Here is a 16,334-nt window from a genome sequence, read left to right on the forward strand (position 1 = left end):
CAGCTAGCCTCTCAGGGGATATGATCATCAGGGTCCTGCCTCCTCACTGGGAAGTTTATGGTCAAAAGGAACCCAAAGGGCAAAGAAAGCCACCTCGCCATATTTGCAGGGGATGCCTCTACTGAGCAAGGGGTAAGCACCTTACACAGAATGTGTCCACAACCAAATGTGGAGGCGAACTTCCCCTCAGCTGGCTTTGTCAAGCACAAACCCAGACTGCCCAACCCAAAATGCCAGCCACCCACGTGGCAGACTGCTGCATGAGGGTGAACATTAATTCCAGACAGGGACAGCCAAAAGATTACTGCACCTAAGTGTTGCCCACTCTCCAGACAAGAGGAGCTAAAATAATATGGTTTCTGCCTTGTGGTTACTGCTTTTTTCCCTGGAGAAGGAAGCCCAAGTTGGAAAAAGAAGGCTCAAAACCAAGGCAACAGAGAAATCAACCTGCATCCCCACGGGTCAGCACCAGTCTGAGGCTCCTTCCGATCTCTGTGACCAGGAATAGCACAAATGCCCTTGGGGTCAAGCATTTCCTGTCCATCGGTTGGGTTAGGGCCCCTCAGTTTGGCCTGAGGGCCTCAGCTTATCACAAATGCCAATCCTCCACCACCACCCTATTCCTCCTGCACAAAATAAGAATTAGTACAGTGCAGACACAGATCCTAAGAGCCCTCAAAGTTAGACTATCTGCCCTCAGCTGAGAAGTCACAAAAGCTAAAGGTTTTCCTGTTGGCATTTACTGTCCATGTTTTACATTTAACTGATTAGAATCTTCTGCAACATAAATCAGGGTGATCCATTTTCCTGTATATTTTCCTTATATACAGGAAATCCTTCTGTTCATGGTTTTTTATTCCCTGTGCTCCACCACCACTACTGTTTTACACCCTCAGCTGTTTTATTTCGTAAGAGAAACTTTGGGCAGCCCTCAGACTTATTATCTCTAGACACTTTCTCAGCATCTGGCTCAAATGTTCCATGTTTGCATTTCAGCAAATCACAGACCTTGGAAATCCCTTCGTTCAACCTTCTTTTACAGAGATGAAACTAAGGCTAAAAAGGGAAAGTGACTGAAAGTCATGTTTTACTAGAAGAGTTGTGGCCAGACTCTCAATTTTGCTGATGGTGTCTCCAATGATCTTTGCATCTCTTTAATATAAAACACATCTTCAAAAAAGAGCCAGATAAATCGAGGACATATACTTTTTTTTTTTTTTCCCACACTGATTAATCAGGGTCCTCCTGAGAAAGAGAACCAATAGGATGTGTGTGTGCGTGTGTGTGTGTGTATATATATGTGTGTGTGTATATATATAGAGAGAGAGAGAGAGAGAGATTGATTTATCATAAAGAACTGGCTCATGCCATTATGGGGTCTGGCAAGTCCAAAATCTGTAGGGTGGGCTGACAGGCTGGAAACCCAGGAGAGCAGCAGAAAATTCCTCTGAAGATCAGTCTGTTTGTTCTATTCAGGCTTTCAACTGATTGGATGAGGCCCACCCACATTGTGGTGGGGAATCTACTCAAAGTCCACTGATTTATATGTTATCCTCATCTAAAAAACATCCTCACAAAAACACCCAAAATAATGTTTGACCACAAATCTTGGCATTCTGTGGCCCAACCAAACTGACACATAAAATTAACCGTCATACATACTGTAGCTTAAAAGTGTAGTCTGCCGTAATTGCATCATATTTCAAAATTTACCCATATAAACATTTATCATGAAAACCATTACTACATACAGATAGTCGAATAGAGTCTCAGGGTATATGTGCTATAGAGGACAGCAGGGAAAAATCAAGATTAATCTTAAAGATCTGCACAGCCACATGTGTGTATTGTCTGGATTGGGGTCCTAGTTGTGTAACACTCCTACAGCAGAAAGACATGCAATTTAATCATGTATTTCACTGAAGGACAAAAGAGAAAACAGGCTAAGACTGCACCAGGGGTTTATGTGAGATATGGGAGTTGTTAACAAACAGCTTTGTTCTGGGAAAGTTGATGCTGGAATCCCATATTAATGTTGCCAGATGGGGCCAGGTGACCTCAGGAAGTCTTTTCCAACCCAGATGATTTTGCGATCATATTTCCACTGTAATGAATAGCCCTCAAGAGAATGCTTATCATAGCAAATAAGGAGAGAGGGGTGTTGGGGCCAAAGGACTTGAGGCATACATTCAATCACCCCAGCTTCCCACTGTAGATTCAACAACAACAACAAAACTGCTCTTCCAATTCTTTGCCCAAAATAACTGTTTGGTGTTGTTGATGAAGAATGGCTGGCGTGTTCCAGCCCAGCGCATTTCAGCAGTGGGTAAGTGACACCTCTCCTTATAATCTGCCAAGATATCTTCCAAAAAGAAAAAAACAGGAATAAAACCGTAAAGAAGTCACCTGATGCCTGAATTTTCCTGCCTACCTGTTAACCTCCACAGCTAGTTTTCGGCATGAAGTAAAACTTTGCATACACTTAAAAACATGTTTTAAATAATTACATACCTGTTACTCTTATTTCCTTAAAAATTACAGATTATCAGCAAAAAACAGATCATAGGAATGTAACACACATGATCCACTTTCTTCAATAACAATGCAACAGTGACAAAAATGGCAAAGAAAGGGGAAAGTAGAGAGAACTGTAGGTCAAAAAACATAAACAAATCAACCAACCCCAATATACTGACCTTATTTGAATGCCAACTCAAACTTACAAATTACAGAAACAAATTATAAGATAACTGAGGAACTGTGAATATTAATTAGATATTTGATATCAAGAAACTTCATTTTGTCAGGTGTTGGTACTGAGATTAAGTGTACAAAGAGTTCTTATATATTTAAGAGATATATAATGAAATATTTACAAGTGAAATGGTATGTCTAGAATTTGCTTCACCATAATTCCTGGGCAAAGGGGAATGGGCTGGGGTACAGATTAAGCAATATTGGTCATATATTGACCACCGTTGAAGCTGGGTGGTGGTATATGTAGGCTTATTACACTACTCTATCTACTTTTATATATTTACTAGAAAACTTACTAATAAAAAGTTTTAAAATGAATAATTATATTTTTTCTGAAATTTTGGGTTATTTATGTTCATTTAAGTTCTGGCCAGAACATAATAAAATATCAGTGATTTCCATAAAAGGAGTAGCCTGCTTTTATAAATCATGCCAAAACAAGAGTGGTTACGAGGCTTAATACTGAATAGAGCTCATGGGAACTGGGAGAAGGGGCAATGGAGCAAAGATACTAATAGAAACTTAAGTTTGATGCTTTTGCTCTTTTTTAAAATGAGATAAAGGAATAGCTGTTATGTTCAAAATAGAATCAGATTCTGTTTCCATTTTCATCTACTTTTATATTTCCAAACAACGAAAAAAGGATCCTGCCCACCAGAACTTGTTTATTTCCACCATTAATGCAGCAACTCTACACTCCAAACCAAGAAGGAATAAACTGGATTAGGGGTCCTAGTTGTGACAGTTCTATGAGGGGAATGCTTTATCCCCAGCACAGACAAACTAATGAAAGGATGTGAGTGTCCAGTAGGTTAAGTACATCAATAATTGGTCCTCCCTGGAATCACCTTCCAAGGGGATGAAAAATGGAAGAGTGTGCACAGATGAAAAGGAAGATAACACAGTAGTGATTTATGAAAATATGATCTCCACGAGATGAACTCTGAGAGGAACAGAATTACTTTACTAGCTCAAACTGAGAACTTTTAAATTTAGATAGTGTCCTCAGACAATGGTCAGAGAAACTCTGAGGATGCCAGTCAAATTGCTTCATACCACAGTACAGAGAGCAACTAGAAGATATTATGCTCCTACTTTACATAAAAACTGAAAGCTCACAGTTATTTTCTGTTTCAGCCAATGGTGCACAGTAAATCTAGGATGCACACACCCAGTCACAGGACACAGCTTTCCTCCAGGAAGTGATGCATCCGTCTCAAGAAGAAGGCTTGTGTGTCTGGGACTCATTCATAACTGGAACATCACGTTACTAAGTCATTCATCAGGTTCAGTCTGGGTTCCTTACCTTTAGTTCCTAGCATTTCCCAAAGAGAGCAACAGTACTGTACAAACTTGCAAACAGAATAACGGTATTTTTCTTGAGCACCAGTTCTTAGTCTGAGAATTTTCAGAATCCGTGAACTCCCTGCAGCCTTATGGAAATGTGTCTGTAGGCACTTTCTCCTGATGAGAAGGCCCAAAGCTTTTTCTTGGACTCTGAAAGGATCCATGGAACAGAAACAAAAACCCTGTTATAAACCACTATTACAAAGGACTCATGATACATATCCTTATCAAAACAATTCAAAAATCATCCAGAGTGGTTTTGGGTAAGGGGGAGAAGAGCAATTTCACCACTATATGCCACAAGATCTTTTGGTGTGCTGGTGGAGAAGAGAAGATAACGGCAGTGAAGCAGGCAGTAGCACAGACAAAAATAGCAGTAAATTTCAAACACATATGGAGAGTGAGGGACCCAGCAAATGTAACCTGCCTGATCCAGTTTGGTGACCTCACCTAACACCCTATTTTACAGATGAGTCAGGCAATGGAAACCAAGAAAGGTTAAGTAAATTCCCCATGAACACACGAGTTAAGGGCAGACATGAGCCTAAATCACTGGCATATTAACCTTTGTTCCAATCCCCCCTTGCTACTCAATCCAACATAACCTATGGTGCTTGGCTAATTCACACTTGCGATTTAGGTCTCCCAACATCATTAGTTCACCGGCTTTTCACTTCCTAGTCACTCAGGTTATGTGACAGGTGCACTAAGAGGGAGGGAAGTTGTTCCTCAAGACTGTAACACCCTGCCTTTCTTGGATGTATCTAATTTATAAGCTTGACCCCAGGTTTATGGCTCCTGTCAGCTGCTTACTTGGGCAGTGAGTAAAATCACATTAATCAAGCCATAACCTAGCCAGTACACAAAATGCTTTGTTAGTTAATCCTTCTCCTCTCAAAGGAAAAATAATTAAAATCTGGACAAAGTTACAACTCATTCCTAACAAATCTTCAAAGTGTTAGCAAAGTCATCTTGCCTGCAAAGAGTAACATGCAAATACTCGGATAAAGAAGGGCATTCTGGGAGTTACACAAAACTGCAACATAGGGAGGCCTAGTTCACATTTAACTGCACCATGGGATCAAGGACTCAGTTCATCCAATGGGACCCATTACTACAAATACAGTTTCTCAGCTCCACCCTGTGCTTTAACAGCTTTGTAGTCCCCATACGGGAAGTTATATAGATGTGTGCCTGGTGGCAGGGAAAGCACCACTCCAAGTACATTTTGCTGTAGAGAATGTATCCACAGATAATGAGCAAATCTTACAACTTGAATTCACAAAGGTGTCAAGTTGGTAGAGGATGGGGCCACCCTTCAGATTACTGGATTCCTTTTAGGTACAATCTCCCTTGCACCAGATTCTCCCAACCCGCTCTGTCATATTCATGAGTTTAGTGCTCTGGCTTTAGTGACAGCATTTCACTGACTTCATTTTTCCTGTGCTCTTCCAGACTCCTGATAATTTTTTTCCTATTGTAGTTTAAATTATTTTTTCTCAAGAAAAAACATAGAAAATGTTCTTCAAACTTAACTTCATGTGATCCTCAGAAATGATCTCTGACTTAACAGGTTTTGGATTCTCTGCTGTTTTTACTAGAGAAAAATAGAACATCTTGTTGGCTTGAAAAAAAAGCAGTTGTTTGAATTAGCATTGACTTAATGGAATGTTAGAGTAAACACTGAATAATACTGAGTCCTTTGTATAGTATTTGAAAAAAATCATCATCTGTGTATGTGTATGTGTGAGAGAGAGAAAGAGACAGAGAGAGAGAGGAAAGAGAGAGAAAGGAGAGGGGAAGACCATGAAGCCTCAAAAGTACTGGTTATACCATTTTAAAAACTCTTTAAAGACATTTTTCTATTCAGACTATGAAACTCATTAAAAGGGGAGACTGCTTCATTCTGCAGTATCATTTTTAAATTACTAAAACCAATTATCAAACTATATTATATTTTCTCCTGCAATGCCATTTTTTGGCCAAATAAATCTTACAGGCTATTGGGGAAAGGAGGAATAAGTATTAGTGAGCCCCAGTTAAAAACTTAACGTCACCACGACACTCTCACAGTTTCCCGGTGAACTTGGGCTTCCAGATGGGACAACCTCAGCAGACAATGTTAATTGCTAACATTTAGCTAGTGATCCAGACCCACATCAATTATCAGCTATATTATTTCTACCTCCCAAATTCAGTGGTCTCTTCTCCTTTGATCTCACCATCAACACTGTAAAGTGCTTGGCATGTAATAGGAGTTCAATAAATGGCCGCGGAAATCTTGTTGAGACACTCTCCTTGGAAATTCTCTTTGCTTAGCACCCACAGTATTGCACTGTCCTAGTCCTCCTCATACTTCGCTGACCACTCTGTCTCCTCTTAACTCCTCAAATAGGTCAGCCTTCAAGGGTTTTCTTTACATTTTCTTCTCCCTCTCCCTCAACTGTTTGGCCTCTTCCTGTAGCTTTATACAGCTCTTCTATCCAAAGACCTCACAAATTTGAATCTCTCACCCAACGCCTGACCTGCACTCCAGATCCACATTTCTCATGATGCCCCAAGCATTACAGCTGAGGAGCCTCAATGTCCCTTCCAGTCCTGAGGTGCTGTCCCGCACGTCCCATGTGATAAGGGACAGGAGGCACCAGAAACAGGAAAATCACATGCAAAAGAGTCAACAGCACCGATTCAAGTAGAAGTCTGTCACTGACACATGGTGTGCCCAGGACAGTTATTTCACCTCTTTGAGTCTTAGTTTAATCATCTACACAATAAGGGGAAACAAGCTACCTTGAAAGGATGCTATAAAGACTCAATGAATTTCCATTTGTAATGTATCTGGCCCAAGTCAGGTTTAAAAACAAGTATTAGTTCTTTTCTTGAATCTTTGCTACAAATCAGCTCCTCCTGGCAGTGTCCATTTCTGTTAAAGCCGTCTTTGTTCTTACTCAGAAGCTCAAAACCCTGGACTCAACTTTGACCCGTCCCTCACCCCTTTCAATCAAATCAGTTGCCACGTTCTCTTTACTATTCTCTTTTTTCAGTTGCCACTATCACTGCAGTACATACTCTTACTAGTTACATGCACCTACGTGTCAGTACTGCATCAATCTTAAAACCTAATTGTCACTTTATTATTCTGCTCAGAAACCCCTAAGTGACTTTGTCATATAAGCACAGACTCGAAGTCGTTAACAGTGTAGCCCAAGGCTCTCTTACCTCATCTTAACCTCTGTCCCCTAACCCCAGCCCAAAAGGGTTGCTGTAAATCCCCCAGATGGCACCCGGTTTTCCCTTCCTCAGATGCTTTTCCTCCTCAAAGCATGGGTTATAGTCTGTCCTCTTCTGGAGGGAGCGGCACCTGTAATGGTTAAAAGTTCAGATTCTTGCCAGGCACGGTGGCTCACGCCTGTAATCCCAGCACTTTTGGGGGCCGTAGCCAGTGGATCGCTTAAGCTCGGGAGTACAAGATCAGCCTGGGCGACAGGGCAAAACCCCGTCTCTACCAAAAAAAAAAAAAAAAAAAAAATTAGCCAGAATTGGTGGCATACACATGTAATCCCAGCTACTTGGAGGGCTGAGGTGGGAGGATTGCTTGTGCCCAGAAGGTATTCACACCACTGGACTTCAGCCTGGGTGACAGAGCGGATCCTGTCTCAAAAAAACCAAAAACCAAACAAGATTCTGGAGCCATACGAACTGTGTCTAGCTGTTAGCCTTAAGCAAATTGTTCAACCTCTTTTAGCCTTAGTTTTCTTCATCTATAAAATGGAGAGAACAACTGAACCTACCTTATAGGGATATTAAGTGCTCATATAGTATTATTATTATTATTTCACTTTGTATGACTTAAGATACTTTTTCTTATCTTATTCTGCCTAATATTAGTTTTTAAAATAGAATCATACTCACAATAATTCATATCTTACTTTTGGCTCTCCTTTTTCTCCTACCACCTCCCAACTGTAAATTCCTTATGGGAACAAACATTTTATTCACTTTGATAATTCCCTCACACCATGGACCTTCAAATAGTTCTTGAAATGGATAAAATCAGGAGTAATTATTTCTTCCCCTCAGTCTCAAAAGGAAGACCTAAAAAGACTAGGAAATCTAGTGATTCGGCAAAATCACATCAGGTAAAGTAGAGTCATGGAGACAACCTAACTCTCCTAACTGGATCCAATAACCTGTTAGCATCAGGAGCCAAGCATGCTTAATTACCCTGAAAAATAGGTAGCCATGACAGGAAATGGCAATTAGCCCCAAAAGTTAGGCAGACCATTCTCAAAAAAGAATTCTGCATCTCTTGGCCCATATGCCAGCATGCTTTGTTTGTATCAAATGGCCCTGTGTGGGTCCTCCCTCCACTCCAAGGGTTTAACCCTTGATTCAGCTGTGCAAACAGAGGTGGCACAGGGCTGTTTATGTTCACTGTGGGGAATGCTACTAGACTGTCCCCCCATGACAGGACAACTGCTTCTGTCCCACCCAAGGAAAGCTAGGACTAGCAGTCACAGAAATTAAATGAAGAATGAAGAAAGACCAATATTTAACCTTCAAAGTAATTACAAAACTAAAGAAGTTGCTGGGTGAGGCAGGGCAGGGAGTGCATTCAAATACCGGGGAGATTTGCATTTAACATTAAGAGTGGCTATTCAGACTAAAGTTTTATTCTTTGGCAGTTTTCAAGGGTTTCACGTTTCGTTTTGTTTAATCTTACTACAACAAGAAAGGCATGGATTTCTCGATTTCTCTTCTCACCTACATAGAGTCATCAGCCTAGAAAACCGTTTTCCTAAAGGCCCAGAATTTGGCTGGGAAACAAATGAAGGCCCTTAAGAAAGTTAGTAAAGATTACATGCCATATAGGAAGTGTTGACCAGGAATACTTACCACACCACCAATTCAATCAATAAACACAAGCATGTATTAGGAAGTGGAGAAACAGAAACAAAGGATGTCCTGTGACAACTGCCCCCCAGACTAGTGTACGTTGTGGCTGCAGTCTGGTTAAATTCAACTGACACTTATTGTTTTAAGGGGGGGGTGGTAAAAGGGGAGTATGTCTTCAAGTTAACTTCACATTTTGGTTTCTCAGTTCTGGAGTAAACTAAACTAGCTTTATGTTAAATTAAATCTGGCACACCACCACCCCCCCCCCAAAAAAAAAAAAAAAAAAAAAAAAAAAATGGAAAAACCTCAAAAAAAAAAAAAAAAAAAAACACCAAGAAAACGAGTCACAGGTGGGGAGAAAATATATGCAAAAAATATATATATGATAAAAGACTGTTAACCAAGATATAGAAAGAACTCTGAAAACTCAATGAGAAAACAACCCAATTAAAAAATGGGCAAAAGATCTGAATAGACACCTCACCAAAGAAAATATACAGATGGGAAATAGGCACATAAAAAGATTTTTAACATTGATATGGTTTGGCTGCATCCCCACCCAAATCTCATCTTGAATTGCAGTTCCCATAATCCCCACATGTCATGGAAGGGACCAGGTGGGAGGTAATTGAATCATGGGGGTGGTTACCCTCAGGCTGTTCTCACGATAGTGAGAGTTCTCAGAAGATCTGATGGTTTTATAAGGAGCTTGTCCCCCTTTGCTCGGCACTTCTCTCTTCTGCTGCCACATGAAGAAGGACACATTTGCTTCACCTTCTGCCATGATTGTCAGTTTCCCGAGGCCTCCCCAGCCATGCAGAACTGTGAGTCAATTAAACCTTTTTTCCTTATAAATTATCCTGTTTTAGGTATTTCTTCATAGGAGCATGAGAACGAACTAATACAAACATCAATGTCATTTGAGAATTTCAAGTTAAAACAAGATGCCACTACTTCGCTTATTAGAATGGCCAAAATCCAAAACACAACAACACCACAGAGTTATCAAGCTGTGAAAAAACATGGAGAAACCTTAAAACGTATACTACTAAATGATAGAAGCCAATATGAAAAGGTCACATACTGTATGATTCCAACCGTATGACATTCTGTAAAAGGCAAACTACGGAGACAGTAAAAAGATCAGTGGTTGCCAAAGGTTAGGGGAAGGGAGGGATAAATAAGTGGAGGATAGAAGGTGTCTAGGACAGTGAAATTATTCTGCACTACACTACAATGGTAGATACCTGTCATTATACATTTGTCAAAACCATAGAATATACACCAAGAGTGAACCCTAAAGTAAATTATGGATTTTGGGTGATAATGATTATCAATATAGGTTCATAAGTTGTACCAAATGTATCACTCTGGAGAAGGATGCTGAGAGTGGGGGAGGCTGTACATGTGTGAGGACAGGAGGCAGACAGGAACTCTACTTTCTTATTTTTGCTGTGAACCTAAAACTGCTCTAAAATATTTTTGAAATTTTATATATATACACACACACATAATGTACATGTATGTAAGATATCTTCCCCAGCTTATATAATTTATAAGCATACAACCTTACCCATACCTCATTGTAAAAAATGGTTTGTGCCATCATTTTAGGAACAAATTTAAATGAATTTTAAAAATACATAACATATTCATTCAACAAATATTTATCAAACCCTTACCATGCACTACCCATTATTCTAGATTCTCTGTTGTAGAGATTACATTCTAATGAACTTTCTATTCTATCTTCTATTTCTAAACCACCTTCTAAACCACCTCTACTTTCTAAACCACCTTCTATTATCAGAAATCATTGCCAGTACCTGCCTGAAGGATTATTTTCAAAACTAGCAAAACAAAAATAAAGTGATTCTTTGAAATTCACAAAAGTTCCCAGGTATGGGGGACAAAAAAGTTCAACAACTGGAAAAGTCTTCCTATAGTGCCCTGCTAAACTTCATCAAGCATCAAAGATGTGCTAAGCACATGAAATAGCTCTGAGGTGATGAGCCAAAGCAAAACGTTTCTTAGCAAATAAAACCCAGAAACTTTATTCCTCTTTTATAATTATGGTAAGATCCTGATAAACTTCTCAGAAGACCATGTATATCTGAAGTAGCTCTCTGAATAAAAGTAGGCCCTTTCCCTTTAACTACCCATAGCAAATTGAGCCTCCACAGGAAGGAAAAACCTGAAGTATTGCATGTGACCCTCCCACACACCTGCTGGAACACTGTTGCTGGTCTAGGGATGCACAAAACATGACTTACTGAATAGATTCAGTGATCCCAAGGACTGTCCTATTCTCCTTTAACATGACTAATGTGCTTATAACAACCCACAGCACGCTGTGTTTATACCAGGGCTTTCAAAATTCTGTGCACCCTTGAGGTCAGAGAAAAAGAACGTTTAGTCAACCTAAATAAATGGGTTCAATCTTGTGATAGGTGAAACCCTCTTCCACCCAAAGAGGAGAAGCTACTGATCTTTCAACCATCCCTTATCAATACATGATGAAATGAATGCCAAATCTGTGCCCCACACAAATCTTGCTGCTCTGATGAAAACAGAATGAATTATCTTCCTTCCTCTCCCCAGCCTTCTTTTCCTCCAATAAGTGCAGCCAGTGAAGCCCCTCTGATTTTCTCAGATGTGCATGACATCTGAGAGATTTGGCGTGACAGCAAAGGGAAAGGTACTAAACAATGCCTCACCCCACTACCCAAAATCATTAAACACTATAAATCATTCAGTGCCCATGTTAGTCAAGCTAAGAAAACTCAGCTTACAGTGGTCTGCTCTGGCATATTTCCAGAAGGTACTTTCCTCTTTTGGAAGTTACATGAAAAGGGTGAAAATTAACTAAGAAAATAATTATCCTCTCTTTCTATCCCTCTTCTACAATATAAGCAAACTATCAACATGCAAATAATATTTCATGCCTCCATTTCTGCATTTTAGTCAATACCAATTCATCATTAACTCAGTTTCTGAAAGTCTACCATACGCCAGGTCGTGTTCTGGACATAAAGTCCCTGTCACGTGTGGGAACCCACTCAAGTCTACTTTCATTAAGAAAACACTGAACTGCAGAATTTTAAACAATGCAAGAGATTAGGGGAGAGGCTGAGGGTGGCGTGGTGTAGTTGAAAAAGGCTACCCAAAAGACGTGAGACTTGGCCTGGCAAGAGGAATTCAGACAGGCTGGGAGAAAAAAGAAAAGAATTCCAAACACACACAGTTCTGTACCCAAAGGTCTTATTAGGGTTCTGAACCTGGCCTTTCCAACTGATGGTCATGAGAGTTTGAGGACATAAAAATAACACATCTATGAAAAAAACAGTACTTCTCAGAATAAGATCCATTAGGATGATTTCAGAAGCACAACAATGTGACTGGTAGGAAATCTGGGAAGTGAAGGACTTCAGGAGAAGAAGGAATAAAGAACTGTCCGTTTTCTCCCATGGAAAGCAAATTCTGAACAGGCTTGGTAGTCAGCAGACCTAAATTCCAATCTACACTCAGTTCAGAATCTGGGACTCCAAAGTTTCTTACCTTCTCTCCAAGCCCTAGTTTCCTCATTTTTAGAATAGAGATAACAATATGTAAGTCATCAGATTAAATAAGTCATCAAAATAAGCATGTAAATCACCTAGTTTAGTAGCTGATATATAGATGTTCAATAAGTGGCGACTATTATTGTAATCACATAAAAAGAAGCATGAAAAATTGCCCAGTTCGAGATAACTGAGGGACTATTAAATTGTAGTGTCTTTGGGGAAAGTTTGAAAGTCTGATTTGTTGTCTATTTCTATATGCTACATTTTAATCCTGGTACATTGCTTGGGCTATAAAAATAAAAATGACATGGTAAATGTCTGGCTTACTTGCCAATAGCAGGACAGTCTTCATAGTGCTGCTTTTGTAATGAGCACTTTGCACTTTCATAATTGAATGGAAACAGTTACCTTCTTCAGTCTAGGATAATGACAAACATTGTTGATTATTTGCTTAGGATTAATCCACTCCATATTCTGCCTGAGAGTTTAAAATGTAGGCTGGCAAAGAACTTATTCAACAAACTTTTTGTCAGTGTCCTTGTACTAGACACTATGATAGGTACTTTTAGGGTCTCTCAATCCAGGAGCAAAAGGAAAAGACTCAGTCTGGCATGTCCTAGATGCTTTATTTTCACAATTGCAATGAATCCTCACAGGTCTATGAGAAAGGCTCCATCCCCTTTTCTAAGGAAAGGCAAGAGAATTAAGATTTTTTTCATCCTTTCACTCATTCTTTGATTTATTCGTGTTTTCAAGTCAAACATCCTTTGAGCACTTGTTAGGTATTAACTCCTAAAGCAGGTGTCATTGAAATAATACAAATTACCAAGGGGTAAGATTAATTTTGACTGCAAAGGTTGGCAAGAGTTCTATAAGGGAGCTAATCAACTGGGCCAGGATATGTACCAAAAATAATTAGTGACAGGTGCAGGGATGTCCAGCAAGCATGGGGTTCAACCTGGCAGTCACAGAGGTTCAAGAATGTCTGTTGCATCTTCAAGGATTGGGGAGTTATTTGCTCCAAGGATGGGGAGGTAAATTGGGGTGGGCAGGTCCAATGAAGGACAGAGGTAGGTAGGCACTGAATTGTGAAGAATTTTAAATCCCAAAGTAAGGAGTTACTTTTGTTGATTATATTAACTCTACATAGTGTGTGGTACTGAGAAACCTGTTAAGGGGCAGGTGAAAGAAAAGAAAGAAGAAGTAGGATCTTAGATACAAAGAAAAGCCCATATGCTACTGACATAGGTTCAAGCTCCAGAACTCTTACTGACACTACAGCTATTTTTTTCTTTCTACATAACAGACAAGCTCCTTCTTGCCTTAGTTTATCATCCTTGCAACCAACCTTTACCCTTTCTCCTTCCTTTCACAGGACACTAGTAATTAGGCAAAAAAGAAAAAATGTAGATTCTGAGGAAATTCAAAGAGTTTTTGGTGGGGGAGGGAGAGGAAATGTGATGCAACTCCATGAGCCTTAGTCATGCTCTGATGTGAGGTCATCATTTACCACTTCAATCCAGCCACATCAGCTGGTTCTTCTGTCTGACTAGCATCCATTGACCCCTCTATCCCAGTAGTTCTGAAAGGCCATCTATGTGTTCCTTTGTGTAATGTAAAGGGCAGCCTGACTTCACATTTATGATCTTGTTCAATCAGATGCCATCTTATTCTCTGTTGAGCATGGCTGAACTTTTGACATCAACCTTCCCTTAACAACAACCCCCACTTCCAACATACACACACACACACACACACACACACACACACACACACACAGCCAATATGTTCTAACTAGAAATCATCTGAATTCACAGAGCCTCTTCCCTTCACTTCATTATCCTCATGCCCTCATCCTAAAGAACTGGGTTGTTGTTGTTGTTTTTTTTTTCTCAATCCCATTCTTTATCTCAGTTCAAATGCCTCATCTCTCCTAAAGAAGCCAGGGAAGAAATGTTTTGTTTCTCCTCGAAAGCCATTTATATCAGGCTCAGGGCTCTCTCCATGCCCTACAGCATCATTCTTCCAACCATGAGCCTTGCATACTCCTGCCTGGCCACATAAGTGGCATTCTTAAAGGTCCATTTGGCTCCTCAAACATATTCCACATTAAATAATATCCACATGTTGGCTTGTTGAGCGAAGAAGGTAAACAGTTGGGAACATCAACAAAAACTCAGGTAAGGGGAGAAAGGAGAGAGAGTGAGTGTGGCCCCTTAGGCATGCTGAGTTCAGTTACAACAGTCACACTTGGACTGTGTTCAAAGTTGCCCACTCATCCACCGCAGCTCCTCAAAGACATTTAACTTGCTAGCCATTATCCGACCGACCGCATTTACCAGATGCTCAGTCTTGAGGGAGGAGGGTAAGGCAGTAGGGGATGCGGAGTACTGGTGTCATCCTACAGGTTAAGGACAAACATGCCCGCTACAAGGAGAGGGATACATCACCAACTTCAATTCAGCCCAGGGTTCATGTAGTAAGGGGTGGGTGATTCACTCCTGTAGGGGAGGCAGGGCGGTGGGGGCGCGGTTAGGAAAAAGGAAAATCGTGGCAAGTCCCAGAGGAAGTGGTAGTCGATTTCCGATGCATGGTCATAAGGTACACTCAGCGCCTCTGTGTCGCTGCTCCCCCTCAACCTTTTTACTCACCCACTCCTCCCAACACGCGCCTCACCCGTGCCTCCATGCACAATCCTGAGCCTCGGCATCCCCGTGAAGTGTGCAGGTTCCAGCTTTGCCCACCACCCCACCACCTGCCGACATGGACATTTGTGGTTGGAATGCCTCCCGGGGCTAGACGGCGACCCCTCTTGGGCTGCGAGCTGCTGTCCATCTCTCCACCCACTCGTCCTTATTGTGTCATTTGCCCGGTCTGATGGCAGCCCCAAAGCCGCTCATCTGTGTGGGCTAGAATGAAGAAGAGAGGAAAAGGGAGGCACACATTTCATTCACTAGTACCCAAGATGACCTGCCGCTTCTCTTCTGCCCCTTCTCGGAGCCCCCTACCCTCCCTTAGCCCCAATGGGGCTGGGGACACGGACAGACAAGGCAAGGAGAGCGCAGTCCGTCAAGGTCCACAGCTGCACACAAAGCCCTTCACCTTCTCCTTGCCTTCCAAGCTCCTCCCTGGGCTTGGCTTCTCCGAGGGTCTCTGATGCCCCCTTCGGTGGTCGGCGGGACGGTCCTATTCCCTCTTGCATCGCTGTCTCCTCCCTCACGTCTCAGCCTCCTCCTTCCCGCCCCTCGCCACATACCCCTGAGGGAGCTCAGCCCCGGCTTTGCGGGCGCGAGAGCACCCCTTAAGCCCGGGGGCCTGCGCCCCAGGGGAGCGGACAACGGTCCACTTTATGAGGCACAACTTTGCCCAGCCGTTCCGCCACCGCACTCGAACACACACCCCATCCCCGCAGCGGTCGGGTCTGGTCCCGATCAGCCCCATCCCGGAGAGGCGGTTGAGCCCAGCCACAGCCAAGCTCCTACCTGCGCGGCGGCTGGCGCGGCGAGGAGCTAGGGCACCGAGCGCCCCGGCCCGAGCCCCGCACCGCAGCGCGTCTGCCCTTGTGCGGCGGCGGCGGCGGCGGCTGCAGCGGCCGCTGGCTGGCCCGCTGTATGGTTGGCTGGCTGGCTGGCTGGCTGGCTGGCTGGCTGGCTGGCTTTCTGGCTGGCTCGCTGGCTGGCTGCCCGGCTGACTCCTCACTGGGGCTTCCTGTAGGGCTGGACAAAGGACATTTCCTGGGAGGAGCGGGAGAATGCTCCCAGCATGCCTCGA

At 42.0% G+C, this 16,334-nt stretch overlaps 1 protein-coding gene across 1 annotated transcript in view; it reads right to left on the reverse strand.

The window, feature by feature from the left end:
• The window catches only part of ZNF697 (zinc finger protein 697), a 28,404-nt gene extending 12,662 nt beyond the window's left edge, over window positions 1-15,742 (reverse strand). Inside the window, exon 1 of the mRNA XM_025397765.1 lies at window positions 15,666-15,742. The gene's annotated coding sequence lies outside the window, so the exon portion shown is untranslated. The remainder of the gene's footprint in view (window positions 1-15,665) is intronic.
• Window positions 15,743-16,334: the final 592 nt, after the last annotated feature.

This window comes from Theropithecus gelada, chromosome 1 (assembly GCF_003255815.1).
Source record: "Theropithecus gelada isolate Dixy chromosome 1, Tgel_1.0, whole genome shotgun sequence".
NCBI classification, from domain to species: Eukaryota; Metazoa; Chordata; class Mammalia; order Primates; family Cercopithecidae; genus Theropithecus; species Theropithecus gelada.